The 9,322-nt window shown below is 33.4% G+C and overlaps 1 protein-coding gene across 3 annotated transcripts in view; it reads right to left on the reverse strand.

The window, feature by feature from the left end:
• Positions 1–9,322, reverse strand: part of SPATA17 (spermatogenesis associated 17) — a 91,217-nt gene that overhangs the window by 42,011 nt on the left and 39,884 nt on the right. The window lies entirely within an intron of this gene.

Below are 9,322 nucleotides of genomic sequence, written 5' to 3' on the forward strand. Positions count from 1 at the left end.
TGTCTCTATCTCCTTATTATTTCTAGAAATAGAGAAAAATGTAATTGATATTTGTTCCCAGAATTTAACAAAGAAATTATTTAGAAGCTTGCCTTGAAAACAAAACTATGCAGCAAAAGAAACGAAGTGTGAGGAGGAAAGTGGAGAAAGAGAAAAGGCAGAAGTAGAAAGGAAAAGACACAAGAGTGTTGATTATGTTAGATATTTCCTCAGAAAAGATCAGTGATCATGAGTGGTATAATAAAATGGGAACAATGACGTTGCAATTTTACTTATGAATTAAAATATATATAATTGCTTGACTTTAAGTAATTAAATCTACATCCGCTATTCCAAACAAGACTTGCCTTAGCAGATACAGGGTAACAACTGCTTTGCGAATTATTACGTACATGCAAAATTAAAAATCAACAAGATGAGTTGAAGACAAACTGCAAGTATGAAGTAAATAGAAAATGCATCCTCACATATTAGAAATACAATCTGCTGTAATTGAACAGAACTATAATAAAGATAAGTTTTAATTTTCTTTTCATATCAACTCCAAAATTCTAAAATAATATATATAATGAATATAAATGCTTCTATTAACAGCCATTTAATTTTGAAAAAAATACCTTAGACAGAAGTGGTCTTTGCAAGAAATTGTCAAAATAAGACCATGAATAAGGCTCTACTTTCTAACTCTGCTCTCTTAATAATGTCTTAAATAAATCCTTCTTCAAAATTCATGTCAGGAGACAGAAAAGACTTCAGCAAAATAGGGACTAAACTCAAAAATCCTTTTTTTCTCCACTGTAATTTGTAAAAAAAGCTAAGCAAGCTGAGAGAAGAGGTAAGAGATCTCTAAAAGCCATAAAAGTAAAAGCATGAAGGAGAGCTGTGAATGAAATATATGCTAGAGAAGGGATTGCTGAATCAACACTGACCAGTGCACTTCATCATAATTATCAGGACATACTACTGCCAGGGGATTTATAAAAATCCCACTCAGCAAATAATTGCCCTGCTGTTAGGAGATAGTCGGAGTGTTAACACACTGTCACAGTCCAGTGTTTAGTAAGATATTCAACATTCAATTACTCTTGCTGAGAACTAAAAGGAAACATGATCGTTTCTCAGCTACTGCAGTTATGCTTCCACATGAATTCCAGTGAACAATCTTGTTAATCCCCAGATATAGTTTCTCTGAGAGGTAAAAGAAATACCTTAAAACATTAATGATTCACAAGAAAAACCCTTGTTTAAATGATGCTGCAGCCACATCTGCAAGAAAAAATAAATTTAAAACTTCTAAATACGTAGCTTATTACAGCCTGTCAAAATATTCCATGCATTATGAAAACAGGATACCTGTAATGTGACATTTATTGAGTAAATATTCATCTATTAAAATTCTGTATAACAATAATCTAGCAACAAGTACAATGAAATGATGTCCACTAAATCAAATTTGAAACTTCAAAATACTTAAGACACATTACAGTGGCTTAACAGGAATAATCTGTTACTTTAAACTAATATGAATATATATTTCTATGAACAATTGAGTGTGAATTTTATTGATATATTGGAAGAATATCACGGTCTAGTTCACCATTCGAATTCAAAATAAAATTTTCTTACAATGGCTGACAATAGAAAAACAGTCACCCAATTTTATAAACAACAGTTCAGTGCTCAACAAGACAATGCTACTTTTTAGGCCTGATCCTGTAAACTTTAATTTAAAAAAAATAATAAATAATAAAAATATACTCTAAGGAATTGCTTCTCAAAGAATTGGAGGACCTTGCTTGTGATTGTAGTTAAGGTATTTTAACTTTGAGATAGCACTTTTATTCAAAGACAGAAGAATTCATAAATGAGTGATGAGGAGTGTATACTCTTTCAAGTGGGATTAATTACCTGTCTTCTGCTTAATATAAATACTGCTTAAACAGAGTAATAGAAGCATTAATTATTGTTATTCTGCCTTCAGATTTTAAAGCTTGGTTCAGTCCTTTTCATCTGTGAAATGTTTGTTTGATATCAAAACAATAATGCAATCACATTTTAAATGCATGGTTAGGAGTAAACTAGGCTGCAATTTTATAGACTATACAAAGAGGTATCAATGTAACATTCAAGTCTGGAACCCTGCTCACAGATCATAAAATCAACCACGAACCCTGCAGAGACACTAAGCTCAACTGCAGGAAATGCAGAATGTTTTTTGAGTCTCCAAGCAGGTAACTGCTTGGGTATTTACACAAAATGACAAAAGAGGAACAAAATCTTAGCTTAATGCATGGATCAATATGACACAATATCCAAAACATAGCAGCATAGCAAATGCTGAGGAATCCAAAAATGTATCTATCTTCCACTGTTTAACTCTCTGACTGAGGTTTATTTCATCAGATCTCTTTCTTGAGCAGGCTGTTCATGACTGACCAGATCAGGAATAATGACTTGAATGAGTGAGTGATGGCATGGGAAATGATACTTGTTATAAAGATGCAAAACAGTGATGGAACATTCAAAGTTTTGTTATTGACTTCTCATTTGACTTCTAACTGATTTCAAAACAAGCAGAAAATAGGTTTTAGCTTGATTAATGACTTTATTTTAAAAATAGGAATGGGAAATTCCATTAGAGTTATCACTTGTTCTTTAAGAGTTGTTGTAAGCATGGGATCATATACGAATTCTAGGAACCTCTGAAATAAGCCTGCTTCTACAAACACCCTGTGAAAATGGGAATTTAAAAGATTAGTCTGAAGAATAATCCCTGAAGGTGGTTGCACATTCTATCAACTGCATATGAAAACACAGTATGTGTTTCCTCTCTGCCCAGGAATATATTGTAAGCTAGTATTATTTACACTCATGAGAAGTCTTCCAGAACCCTAAAATACTTATTTAAATGGATGATAATATTCATGTCTTTAAAATTAAAATTTCATATGCTCTCATTTTGATAATGGAAAAAGTTACCTTTGTTAAAAATAAAAATCAACTTGAAAATCACTGCTTTTCTCACTGACTAAAGAGAAATCCTTTTAAGTACATCATTTAGTAACTCAGAATTTCTAAAACTAGAGGTTTCTTAGGACAAAATTTCAGAAGACTAGAGAACACCTTCTTAACAGAAAACCATGGAAACCACGTTAATTTATTTTGCTTAAGAAAAAAAATGCTAGAGACTTCATTCACTTCACCAAAAAATACCAATATAGAACAAAATCATGTAACATTTAATTGTTTTTCACTGTTCCCCGTCTCTGTTGCATTGCACTTACATGTGAATGTTCTCTCACTAATATATATTCTGACATTTATTATCCAATTTGTTGTAGTAAACCTATAGGATTAGACAATGACTAAAAACTCAAAAAGTGGCAGTGTGTTTAAGAAAGCAGTCCTCAATGACACCAGTAAAATCTTAAGTGAAGATTTAATTAATGTTCATTGTATCATATATAGGAAAGAACAAAGAAGGAACCAAGCCACAGTACATAGATTAGCACAGATAGAAAAGGGTGATGTAATAACAAACAAACAAACAAACAAAAAACCCCCACAAGATTTTCTTAAAAAGACAGTTGAAATAGAAAACTTAAAAACAAATAAAACATGCAAAATAAAGGCAAAAACAATATCAGGAAAGATATACAGTTCTCCTGACGCCCATTGCAGGATGGACAGACTTCCCAGATTAACAGTATATATTATACTAAATATAAGCATTGAATATTGAATAAACTGTGCAAGTTAATGAAATAACTTTACTAGTATACCATTAACTTGCCTAAGAGCTGAAAAACAAAAGAATTGGTGTGTACATCACTCATCTTGAAGTCTCATTAAAGCAAGGATACCATCAGTGCTACTTCTTAATCAACAAGAAGGTTTGCTGTTGAGAAATGTACAGCATTTTATCTTCATGACTTCTCCCATGCCATTCCTGACCTTCCCTCTTCTCATGCACTCATCTCTAATTCAGCAAGTATTTCTCATATTACAGTTTCAAAAATTACCTCAGTAAGATCACAAATCACACCAAACTTGTATAAAAACCAGCTGGGCTACTGTGTATCAGGCAAATTTACCCCAATAACTACTTCAGAAACATCAGTGGAGCTCCACTCTATGCAAGTGTGTGTGAATGTGGCTCCATGTGTGAGTGACTCAGTTCATATTTGTACTGTGTTGTAATTTCTCTGCAATAGGGATTTTTTCTCAAAAGCATGTAGCACACCGTACACAAAGCCCACATTCAATATGTAACTCCCTGAGTTTTCTGACCCTGCAGCACTTCCACCCTTTTGCCATCTCAATTGAGAATAAAACACAAAATGTGGTCATGTTTTTTATAAGATCTCAGCATGTACACTTTTGATAGATCACACAGCTTGTCCTTTAAACTCTGCCATTAATCCTATCCGCAGGAGTGGAGGAAGAGTTTTGTTGTCTAGAAAAAACATAGAAACACAGGTTATGCAATTCAGTTTCTGAAAAAAGTATGTCTATATGGACAAATCCTTAAACTGACTTGCAGGACTTGGCATAGGGTCAATCCCAAAAATCTTCACATCTTATTGTAAGTTCCTCCTAGCAACAGATGATCAGTTAGTGTAAAATCTTTCTCGTTTCTTTGGACAGAAAAAAACAGACACATTTTCTTGCTGGCATTACATAGAAGGTTATCTATAATGATTTTATAAGAAGCAGCCTCTAGAAAATTAGTGTACAGTATTGTTGTGCAACACGGTTAAAATGAATTATTTTTCCCAATTTTAAGTTCACCCTTTCACTTTAAAGAATAGAATGAAAATGTCTCATTTTTAGGGAGCATGAGAAACAGAGAAATTCTTCTGGACACACTTGAAAAAGACATACTTCCCCTCTCTAGTGAGATGATCACCACTTCTGGGAGAAAAGAAAAGTTTGATTGAAAAGGATATAAGCAAAATGAAAATATGCAGAAGTTGGGTTGTAAACTGCCACTAAATAGCTATGCAGAGTGAATACAGGGTAAATTCTGGAGATACCCTTTAACTTCCAGCCCTTATCTTCTTTTTACATCACCACTGTGTTGAGAAGCAAAGCTACGGTTCTGAGTGTTCCCAAGATGAGTAATCAATCCAAAAGAGCAAGAGCTGCGCTCAAATTCTAAGCAAACTAAACATTTTTTATTGTCTGCAGAAATAATTCCAACTTCATTTTTGGAGTTCAGAATCAGAAGAATTAACCCTTTAGATGAAAACATATCTTTGTTCAGGTACAGTGCCTTCCAGAACCACAAACAGCCCAATTACTGGCCACTTCTAGTTTACCCTATTTTGTCCTTTGACAGAAACATTAAACAGCATTAACTGAGATTGCTTACAAGCAAAGTGAGTAAGTAGGTGAGTATAGTTTCCCTTGAATTATTTTCCTTTACTGAATATCTGTGAATAAAGAGAAATATTTGGCTTCCCAAACAGAAGTGAATATGCAAAGAAGGCTTTCTGATCAAACATACTTGTCACAAATACTATAAGAAGAGTTTTTTGTAAATTGAGAATCCTTTAGAAATAATATAATAACAGAACACTGTAGCATAAAGTGCTTTATAGAGTAATGTTATTAAAATGTAGCTGCAAGTCTGAGAGCTAGGAAATCTCACTTTTTCCTCTTTAATTTAAATAGGATTTTTTTATGGTATAAGCTTTGGAAAGTAGTAAGAAGCATCTGACTTCTTGGCAGAGAAGCAGTAAGTGGATATTAATCACATACGGATAGGTAAAGATGTTCAGTGATTGGGGCACCTACGTTAAAAAAAAAAATAAACATTTTAGTTCATCTTCAGGATGTATTAGTGCTTATAATTAATGGTAATTCCATTCTCTGAATCTTTTAGAGACAGGATAATAAAATTACAACATTAAAAAGAAAAGAAATAAAATGTAAAAGGTAAGAGCTAATTCATTCTTCATGCTAGCTCAGTCCTTGGCCTTTTCTGAACAGACACTGCCAGTAGTAACAAATTATGTATAATAATTTTTTGATGTGGACTGTTCACTCAGGACTAAGCTAAAATGACCAAACTTGCAGCCTTGTTTCTTAAACTGTGCATCTGAAGATCACAGGGCAGTGCTTTATCTGAATCCTTATCTTTATAAGAATAACACTGCCAGGTGTCCAGAGACAGTTTCATTTTAAATAACCTTTATCCTGTTCTTGGTAGTTAATAAATGAAATTTCATAGTTTTTTTAACTGTTTAACAGTCTATGCTGTGAAGTTAGCATGCTGCAAAACAATATTGCAGAGAGAATGAGTCAATTTGGTCTTCAAAGCAAGCACAATACAAGGTCTAGTTAATGTTGTGGGCTTACATTTTTTTCTGTTCAAGCTATTTCTTCTCTTAGTATTTAAGAGAGGCGGGAACTGGAGGAATACTGAGGCAAAACCTGAACACTTAAATAATCCAAAAATGGAAAGCCCTAATAACTACAAATCTTTTAAATACAGATTGAAGGAAACTGCAAGAGTATTCTTGGCTTATCATTATATTGCCCCATGCCCCATTTTTTTACTCTTCCGTAAGCACACTCGGTTGGTCTCTGTCAAAGACAGCACTGTGGGCCACGAGAGCCTTTAGTTTGACTCAGTTAGGACCTCAAATTTTTCGGGGCCCAAGAGAAAGAATCCTAGACTAGAAGATTTTAGACTAGAAATTCTTTACTGTGAGGGGAGACACTGGAACAGTTTGCCCAGAGGCTGTGGATGCCCCCTCTCTGGAAGAAATCAAGGCTAGGCTGGATGGGGCTGTGAGCAACCTGGTCTAGAGGGAGGTGTCCCTGCCTATAGCAGAGAGTTGGAACTGGATGATCTTAAAGGTCCCTTCCAACACAAACCATTCTATGACTCTATGATTTTGATGTTTATAAGTCAAGAGTCTGAGTAGGCATACATTCAAAACTGCACAATTCTTTTTTTTTTTTTTTCAAGGTCTCAGGAGTAAACACATTCAGATAGAAGATCCCACTGAAAAGAGGACCAATATTAATTCTAATATTCTAATATTCTAATTTTAATATTAAATCTAATCTCAGCAGAAGTTTTGCTTTCTGGACTAGCTTCAGACCACTTTTTCTTAAAAAAATTAAGTAGTATATGAATTTTTTGAAAATGTTAACCAGATAAATTTATCTGCTTAAAACCAGAGGAAAGTTGGAGACAAGAGCACTAAATTTTCACTTACTTCACCCAGTACAGTTGTCTCCTAAAACTAAAGTGTAAGGGGGTAGCTACAGTAGTGCTAGCAGCAGTTGACACGCTTGCTCTCACCCAGGATCAGACTCACTTCAGCACTGTTTCTTGCTCCACCAAGAGATATTGAAACAATCCATTTCAGTATTCTAGCTTGACACTGCTTATTTGGATCTAGTCTATCATACATTCTAACCATCATTGTAAGACCAAAGACCAAAATTTGCAAAATTTGTTGGAAAGTTGGAAATAGCAATGATAGGCATTGCTCAACCACACTTCGACAAATGTAGACTCTTCACACTCACATTTACAAAGTGTCATCAGTGTATTCAGTAATTCTAGTCCATCTTTCATTGACTTTACGGTTTGTCAGCCCTTTCCAAAGGATGGTCCTTCCTACAAATGTCCACCTTGCTAGTATGACAAAGAGCAGAAACTATTCAATTACAGTGAATTTAGTGAATACATAGACAGAAATTAAAGAGATAGAGATGGATTATACATATAGATAAACATACTTACGATAGACATTAAATATTAACGTTAAGGATCTTTTTCATTTATTACTGACAACTGAAAAAACAGATCACGACCTCTGTAACAGAAACATTACACTGTGATTACGGACCAGTAAAATCTTAATTATTTCAAGTTCCACATCTTAAAAAGAACTTGTAATTCATTCATAGTATGACTAATGAAAATAATGAAAAAAATAGAAATAGGCTTGCATCGTTATTTCTACTCTATTTCCAGTAATAAATGACACGAAATATTCTGAACAAAGGCAAAGTCTTGTTAAATATGTACTGCAATTTTTATTGTACTCATCATAAAGTCAGAATTTATCCCACTGTTAAGGTAAAAAGAAAAAAGGATAACATTCTTACACATATAAAAATTAAAATTTGAAATAGAGGATGTTATTTTTAAAATGGAATTTTACTTGGAAGCCTTATAGTTGCTATCTCACAGATTTATTTTTTGCTGTATTTTTACACTAGAGTCTCTTGCAAAAAGCAACCAGTAGGTGGAGCAGACAACATGATTTAATACCTGCAAACTTTTTTTTTTTTCATAATTATGGGAATCATGTATGAGAAATTTTCTTCAAAGGAAGCTAATGTGCGTTAGATATTACTTGACTAGTTATTGAAACTACTGACATAGGTTAAAAGCTCAGTGTTTCATAACTACAAAGCTTTAGAGCTCAAATTTTATTTTTCCAGACATTACTTGGCAACGAACTCAGCTTAAATCAAACAAAATTTGCTTTCTTTTTTCAAGCCAACTCTTACCTGTAAAGAGTATTGTATCTGTATTGCATAGATACTTCTGGTACTATAGATAGAAAAAAAGAGAAAGAAAAAAGTTGCTGTTTTTCAGAAAAGCCAAAAAACATTTTTCTGCGATGAAGTTGGCAGGATATATAAAAAATATATGTTTTCCTTTGTTCATCTTCCTTTTCCTTAAACTTCTTTGCTAAAATAATTCTTTAATCCAAATAAATGCCTTATGTCTATTAGAATGTTTGTGTAAATGCAATGTATTTGTACACATAGCAATGGGAAACAGTTGTGTTTTGTTAGATTTTCATGTCAAAATACACTCCATTAATTGTTTGCAAAACATAAAGTGTAAAACATAGTATACATACAGTCTTTACAATCCAACTATTTCCCTGAATGTCACTGTTTCATATTAATGGAAATCAGTATGCCAAAGGGGAAAAAAAAAAGATGTAATGCAGATTTAAATGTAGGCATGCCTTTTCAATACTTTTAGGTAGATCAAACTTCCTGCCTGAGATTAAAGTTTTCACACACTTATTCTGCTCATATTTTGAGCTTACTAGAAGCTGTGTAATTGTATTAATTCTACAGCTAATATACCATGGCTCTCAACAGAGCTAATTAGTTTAGGTTCAGCCCCATGTTATAGCTCTAGGTTGGCTTGGAAAGCAACCAAAGTAAGCTCAGAGCTGTCTATATAAGGCTATGTGTATATACCTGCTCCCAACAACAAATAATGTATAGTAATTCAGAATTTAATGTCCATTTCTTTCTCTTCTTTTTTTTT

This window comes from Meleagris gallopavo, chromosome 2 (assembly GCF_000146605.3).
Source record: "Meleagris gallopavo isolate NT-WF06-2002-E0010 breed Aviagen turkey brand Nicholas breeding stock chromosome 2, Turkey_5.1, whole genome shotgun sequence".
Classification (NCBI taxonomy): Eukaryota; Metazoa; Chordata; class Aves; order Galliformes; family Phasianidae; genus Meleagris; species Meleagris gallopavo.